Here is a 7500-nt window from a genome sequence, read left to right as displayed (position 1 = left end):
CCCTCCGGCGCCGGGGCCATAACTTCGGGGAGGGAGGTCCGAGCTCCGCGCGGTCGACGGCAGGTGAAAGGGGCCGGTGCGCCGCGGAAGGCGACAGCAGTCCCGTCAGGCTGCACCTCTGCTCGGGCGAACGGCGTCAGGAAAAGGGGAGAGCACTTCCCCACCGATAGCTCCGGAACGCCCGGACCCATTGGCCCGCGGCACCGGTGGCTGCTAGAGGGCCTCCGGCGCCGTCAGCCGGGGTACGTCCCAGGCCGGCCGGACGGCGGGCAGCCGGAGGCAACGGCCTGGAACGGAGCCAGACTTGAGTCGTTCCGTGCCGTGGGCAAAAAGGCAGGGCTGCGGGTCAGCGCAGTTTGGCAAACCTAGCCGCAAGTGCGGGAAGGGCGGAGGAGCACACGGACGCCGCCTTCCCAAACTGAGCCCAAAGTGCCCAGGCATGCCCCCTTGATCTCGCCTAATCAGTGAGCCCAAAATAATTTCAGAGTGTGGAAACCTTATCCAAAAAGGTCGAAAAGAACGGCCAGAGATCAAGTCCGAAAGGGGAAATCAGTAACAAGCAAGCAGAGTAATCATTAACCAAAAAGCGCAAAATTATGTTAAAAGTGTGAAATCATTAACCAAAAACTCGAAAATAATGTCCAGAGACCAAGTCCGAAAGGGCAAATGGTTAACCAGTAAGCAGAGTAATCATTAACCAAAAATCGCAAAAGTAAGTAAAAAGTATGAAATCATTAACCAAAAATCGCAAAAGTAAGTAAAAAGTGTGAAATCATTAACCAAAAACTCGAAAATAATGTGCAGAGACTAAGTCCGAAAGGGCAAATGGTTAACCAGTAAGCAGAGTCATCATTAACCAAAAATCGCAAAAGTAAGTAAAAAGTGTGAAATCATTAACCAAAAATCGCAAAAGTAAGTAAAAAGTGTGAAATCATTAACCAAAAACTCGAAAATAATCTCCAGAGACTAAGTCCGAAAGGGCAAATGGTTAACCAGTAAGCAGAGTAATCATTAACCAAAAATCGCAAAAGTAAGTAAAAAGTGTGAAATCATTAACCAAAAATCGCAAAAGTAAGTAAAAAGTGTGAAATCATTAACCAAAAACTCGAAAATAATGTCCAGAGACTAAGTCCAAAAGGGCAAATGGTTAACCAGTAAGCAGAGTAATCATTAACCAAAAAGCGCAAAAATATGTTAAAAGTGTGAAATCATTAACCAAAAACTCGAAAATAATGTGCAGAGACTAAGTCCGAAAGGGCAAATGGTTAACCAGTAAGCAGAGTAATCATTAACCAAAAATCGCAAAAGTAAGTAAAAAGTGTGAAATCATTAACCAAAAACTCGAAAATAATCTCCAGAGACTAAGTCCGAAAGGGCAAATGGTTAACCAGTAAGCAGAGTAATCATTAACCAAAAATCGCAAAAGTAAGTAAAAAGTGTGAAATCATTAACCAAAAACTCGAAAATAATGTCCAGAGACCAAGTCCGAAAGGGCAAATGGTTAACCAGTAAGCAGAGTAATCATTAACCAAAAATCGCAAAAGTAAGTAAAAAGTGTGAAATCATTAACCAAAAATCGCAAAAGTAAGTAAAAAGTGTGAAATCATTAACCAAAAACTCGAAAATAATCTCCAGAGACTAAGTCCGAAAGGGCAAATGGTTAACCAGTAAGCAGAGTAATCATTAACCAAAAATCGCAAAAGTAAGTAAAAAGTGTGAAATCATTAACCAAAAATCGCAAAAGTAAGTAAAAAGTGTGAAATCATTAACCAAAAAGTCGAAAATAATCTCCAGAGACTAAGTCCAAAAGGGCAAATGGTTAACCAGTAAGCAGAGTAATCATTAACCAAAAATCGCAAAAGTAAGTAAAAAGTGTGAAATCATTAACCAAAAACTCGAAAATAATCTCCAGAGACTAAGTCCGAAAGGGCAAATGGTTAACCAGTAAGCAGAGTAATCATTAACCAAAAGGCGCAAAAGTAAGTAAAAAGTATGAAATCAGTAACCAAAAAGCGCAAAAATATGTTAAAAGTGTGAAATCATTAACCAAAAAGTCGAAAATAATCTCCAGAGACTAAGTCCGAAAGGGCAAATGGTTAACCAGTAAGCAGAGTAATCATTAACCAAAAATCGCAAAAATATGTTAAAAGTGTGAAATCATTAACCAAAAACTCGAAAATAATGTGCAGAGACTAAGTCCGAAAGGGCAAATGGTTAACCAGTAAGCAGAGTAATCATTAACCAAAAAGGGCAAAAGTAAGTAAAAAGTATGAAATCATTAACCAAAAAGCACAAAATTAAGTTAAAAGTGTGAAATCATTAACCAAAAAGTCGAAAATAATGTCCAGAGACCAAGTCCGAAAGGGCAAATGGTTAACCAGTAAGCAGAGTAATCATGAACCAAAAATCGCAAAAGTAAGTAAAAAGTATGAAATCATTAACCAAAAAGGGCAAAAGTAAGTAAAAAGTATGAAATCATTAACCAAAAATCGCAAAAGTAAGTAAAAAGTATGAAATCATTAACCAAAAATCGCAAAAGTAAGTAAAAAGTATGAAATCATTAACCAAAAAGCACAAAATTAAGTTAAAAGTGTGAAATCATTAACCAAAATGTCGAAAACAATGTCCAGAGACTAAGTCCGAAAGGGCAAATGGTTAACCAGTAAGCAGAGTAATCATTAACCAAAAATCGCAAAAGTAAGTAAAAAGTGTGAAATCATTAACCAAAAACCCGAAAATAATGTCCAGAGACTAAGTCCGAAAGGGCAAATGGTTAACCAGTAAGCAGAGTAATCATTAACCAAAAATCGCAAAAGTAAGTAAAAAGTGTGAAATCATTAACCAAAAACTCGAAAATAATGTCCAGAGACTAAGTCCGAAAGGGCAAATGGTTAACCAGTAAGCAGAGTAATCATTAACCAAAAGGCGCAAAAGTAAGTAAAAAGTATGAAATCAGTAACCAAAAAGCGCAAAAATATGTTAAAAGTGTGAAATCATTAACCAAAAACTCGAAAATAATGTGCAGAGACTAAGTCCGAAAGGGCAAATAATTAACCAGTAAGCAGAGTAATCATTAACCAAAAAGCGCAAAAATATGTTAAAAGTGTGAAATCATTAACCAAAAACTCGAAAATAATGTCCAGAGACTAAGTTCGAAAGGGCAAATGGTTAACCAGTAAGCAGAGTAATCATTAACCAAAAATCGCAAAAGTAAGTAAAAAGTGTGAAATCATTAACCAAAAAGCACAAAATTAAGTTAAAAGTGTGAAATCATTAACCAAAAAGTCGAAAATAATCTCCAGAGACTAAGTCCGAAAGGGCAAATGGTTAACCAGTAAGCAGAGTAATCATTAACCAAAAATCGCAAAAATATGTTAAAAGTGTGAAATCATTAACCAAAAACTCGAAAATAATGTGCAGAGACTAAGTCCGAAAGGGCAAATGGTTAACCAGTAAGCAGAGTAATCATTAACCAAAAAGGGCAAAAGTAAGTAAAAAGTATGAAATCATTAACCAAAAAGCACAAAATTAAGTTAAAAGTGTGAAATCATTAACCAAAAAGTCGAAAATAATGTCCAGAGACCAAGTCCGAAAGGGCAAATGGTTAACCAGTAAGCAGAGTAATCATGAACCAAAAATCGCAAAAGTAAGTAAAAAGTATGAAATCATTAACCAAAAAGGGCAAAAGTAAGTAAAAAGTATGAAATCATTAACCAAAAATCGCAAAAGTAAGTAAAAAGTATGAAATCATTAACCAAAAATCGCAAAAGTAAGTAAAAAGTATGAAATCATTAACCAAAAAGCACAAAATTAAGTTAAAAGTGTGAAATCATTAACCAAAATGTCGAAAACAATGTCCAGAGACTAAGTCCGAAAGGGCAAATGGTTAACCAGTAAGCAGAGTAATCATTAACCAAAAATCGCAAAAGTAAGTAAAAAGTGTGAAATCATTAACCAAAAACCCGAAAATAATGTCCAGAGACTAAGTCCGAAAGGGCAAATGGTTAACCAGTAAGCAGAGTAATCATTAACCAAAAATCGCAAAAGTAAGTAAAAAGTGTGAAATCATTAACCAAAAACTCGAAAATAATGTCCAGAGACTAAGTCCGAAAGGGCAAATGGTTAACCAGTAAGCAGAGTAATCATTAACCAAAAGGCGCAAAAGTAAGTAAAAAGTATGAAATCAGTAACCAAAAAGCGCAAAAATATGTTAAAAGTGTGAAATCATTAACCAAAAACTCGAAAATAATGTGCAGAGACTAAGTCCGAAAGGGCAAATAATTAACCAGTAAGCAGAGTAATCATTAACCAAAAAGCGCAAAAATATGTTAAAAGTGTGAAATCATTAACCAAAAACTCGAAAATAATGTCCAGAGACTAAGTCCGAAAGGGCAAATGGTTAACCAGTAAGCAGAGTAATCATTAACCAAAAATCGCAAAAGTAAGTAAAAAGTGTGAAATCATTAACCAAAAACTCGAAAATAATGTCCAGAGACCAAGTCCGAAAGGGCAAATGGTTAACCAGTAAGCAGAGTAATCATTAACCAAAAATCGCAAAAGTAAGTAAAAAGTGTGAAATCATTAACCAAAAACTCGAAAATAATCTCCAGAGACTAAGTGCGAAAGGGCAAATGGTTAACCAGTAAGCAGAGTAATCATTAACCAAAAATCGCAAAAGTAAGTAAAAAGTGTGAAATCATTAACCAAAAACTCGAAAATAATCTCCAGAGACTAAGTCCGAAAGGGCAAATGGTTAACCAGTAAGCAGAGTAATCATTAACCAAAAATCGCAAAAGTAAGTAAAAAGTATGAAATCATTAACCAAAAAGCGCAAAAATATGTTAAAAGTGTGAAATCATTAACCAAAAACTCGAAAATAATGTGCAGAGACTAAGTCCGAAAGGGCAAATGGTTAACCAGTAAGCAGAGTAATCATTAACCAAAAAGCGCAAAAATATGTTATAAGTGTGAAATCATTAACCAAAAACTCGAAAATAATGTCCAGAGACTAAGTCCGAAAGGGCAAATGGTTAACCAGTAAGCAGAGTAATCATTAACCAAAAAGCGCAAAAATATGTTAAAAGTGTGAAATCATTAACCAAAAACTCGAAAATAATGTCCAGAGACTAAGTCCGAAAGGGCAAATGGTTAACCAGTAAGCAGAGTAATCATTAACCAAAAAGCGCAAAAATATGTTAAAAGTGTGAAATCATTAACCAAAAACTCGAAAATAATGTCCAGAGACTAAGTCCGAAAGGGCAAATAATTAACCAGTAAGCAGAGTAATCATTAACCAAAAAGCGCAAAAGTAAGTAAAAAGTGTGAAATCATTAACCAAAAAGTCGAAAATAATGCCCAGAGACTAAGTCCGAAAGGGCAAATGGTTAACCAGAAAATCAGTCGAATAATGTCCAGAGACTAAGTCCGAAAGGGCAAATGGTTAACCAGTGGAAGGGCGATCAAGCGGAAAAATTTGCCCCGGTTACCCGGGATGGAGTTCCAGAGGTCCGGCCAGAGTTGTCAAATTCGTCCCGCTGATCGGACGCTTGTCATTCGGGTGGCTGGGGGTTGGCGGGGTATCTGCACAGTAGTAGGAGGTGGCAAGTCGGGACTTGGACGTTTATTCCAAGAGTCCACCCGAGCCTCCAGGTCTGCAGAGACCGACCCTAGCTGCCGCCCAACCGACTTTTAAGCCTTTTTCGGATGGGGATTTTTTCCCATTTTCGTCCATTTTTCGGGTTTTCTGTCGGGCTTAATAGGCGGCAGCCTGACCCCCGGCCGAGGCGGGGGGCGCACTCTCCCTTGCGTAAGGGTCCGGATTTGCCCCGGAAAGTGCCCCCGACGGCCTCCCGACCCGGGTGCCTGCAGGGCGGGGGAAAGGGTAGTCCCAGCCGCAGGAAATCATTAACCAAAAGACTTAGCCGTCGGGGCAGAGGCTAAGACCCGGGCTGGTGAAATCATTAACCAAAAGGAATGCACCCTTTTCCGAAAGTGCAGGCCGAAATAAGGCGAGCCTTGGGCCGGGAAGGCCAAAACCCCCAACTCATGGAAGTGTATGGGGTCGGACTCGGCGACTTTCCCGGGCCCCGAGTTGACCTTTCCCCACGGGGGCGGTCAAGTTGCTCCCGCCAAGAGGGCACGTTGCATTTGCTGCCGCTCTAGTCCCCGGGCTAGTTAATCAGTTGCCGTCGGAAGTCCCGATGCCGAAATGAAAAATGGCCGTTGCGGCGATTTGGCGCCTCATTTTCGGAAGGACTACCGGCAGGCAACCCGCCGAATTGACACTTGCGATTCGGGTGGCTGGGGGTTGGCGGGGTACCCGGAGATTTTCGGGAACTCGATTTTCAGAACTTTTGCTGGCAGCGGTTGCACTTGCAAAGTGGCCGAAGAAGTGCTCCCTCAAGGAAGGACCTTCTTTTGAAATAAAAGACCTTCCGAAGAGTGCCTGGAAGTCATTTATGAGCATTTAAGGGTAAATCTGGCGGACTTTCCATGCTCTGTTGCCGGCTCTGAAATATCGCACAGTTGGGTCTAGGCCGGTAGACTGGCTGTGAAAACAGACAAAGTGTTTTGGCGAGCGAGAGAAAACAAGGCCTTGGAACAGATTGGGGGGTGCGGAGGCACACCACACCCACAGGAAAAGAATTAATAAAAAAAAAACCAAAGTCTATGACATGTCTGTTGGTACAGTGAGAAAAGCAAAGAAGGGAGGCTGCGATGGCAGAGCAAAGCCGACCTTCATACAGATATACATGTCAAAGAAAGAAACTATGCCCGCAAAAGACTTGGTGCGAAATAACAAGGCTCCTTGTGAACGGTTATCTTTGTCTGTCAGGCGCAGATTGTGGCGGCGTCGCCTGGTTTCCTTGGGTTGCACTACATGTATGTCCTAGTCTCAAACGAAAAGTGCGTGCCCAGAATTTTGTCCAAGTTAGGCGACGCACGCCGGCTGGCATCACCTCTCCGTGCGAGCGCCGAAAGCTTTGGTCGACCTGTTTGGCTACGCTGGTCGCGGTTGCTCCTTACAGTGATGGGGACGGAAAACCGATGCGAGTTGACCAGGCGACGTCAACCAAGTTGCATGCTTTCTCCCCCCCCCCCCGCCGCCGCCAACCCCACACTGTGTGAAAGGAAAAAAAAGTGCGTGCCCAGGTCACTCGATCGATACGGCGAGGACTGTCCGACGTTGGAGGGCCCAGGCGGGCTAGCATTTATTTGCTGGTGTTTCAGGCTCAGCGGTTACCTCCCGTTTCTGTCCCTTGTGTCAGACGGACATTCCTCTCGAGAGTTTGGCCACTTGGTCGGCGGCGTGCTAGGTAGATTACTCGTTGTGCGCCGTCTCCTGTGTGCTGATCTCTGTGCTGTTCGTGTGAGGCCGAGACGTCCCACTGGTCGCTACCGCAGTGGTCCGATTGTGAAGCTCCGGAGCGGGGCGTCCCGTTCCGGCCAGCTCGAGCACTCGATTTCTCTAGCACCAGAGCAAGGGCACACGCGCGGTGT

Source organism: Heterodontus francisci, unplaced genomic scaffold (assembly GCF_036365525.1).
Source record: "Heterodontus francisci isolate sHetFra1 unplaced genomic scaffold, sHetFra1.hap1 HAP1_SCAFFOLD_1687, whole genome shotgun sequence".
Lineage (NCBI taxonomy): Eukaryota > Metazoa > Chordata > Chondrichthyes > Heterodontiformes > Heterodontidae > Heterodontus > Heterodontus francisci.
This window is presented reverse-complemented; position numbering follows the sequence as displayed.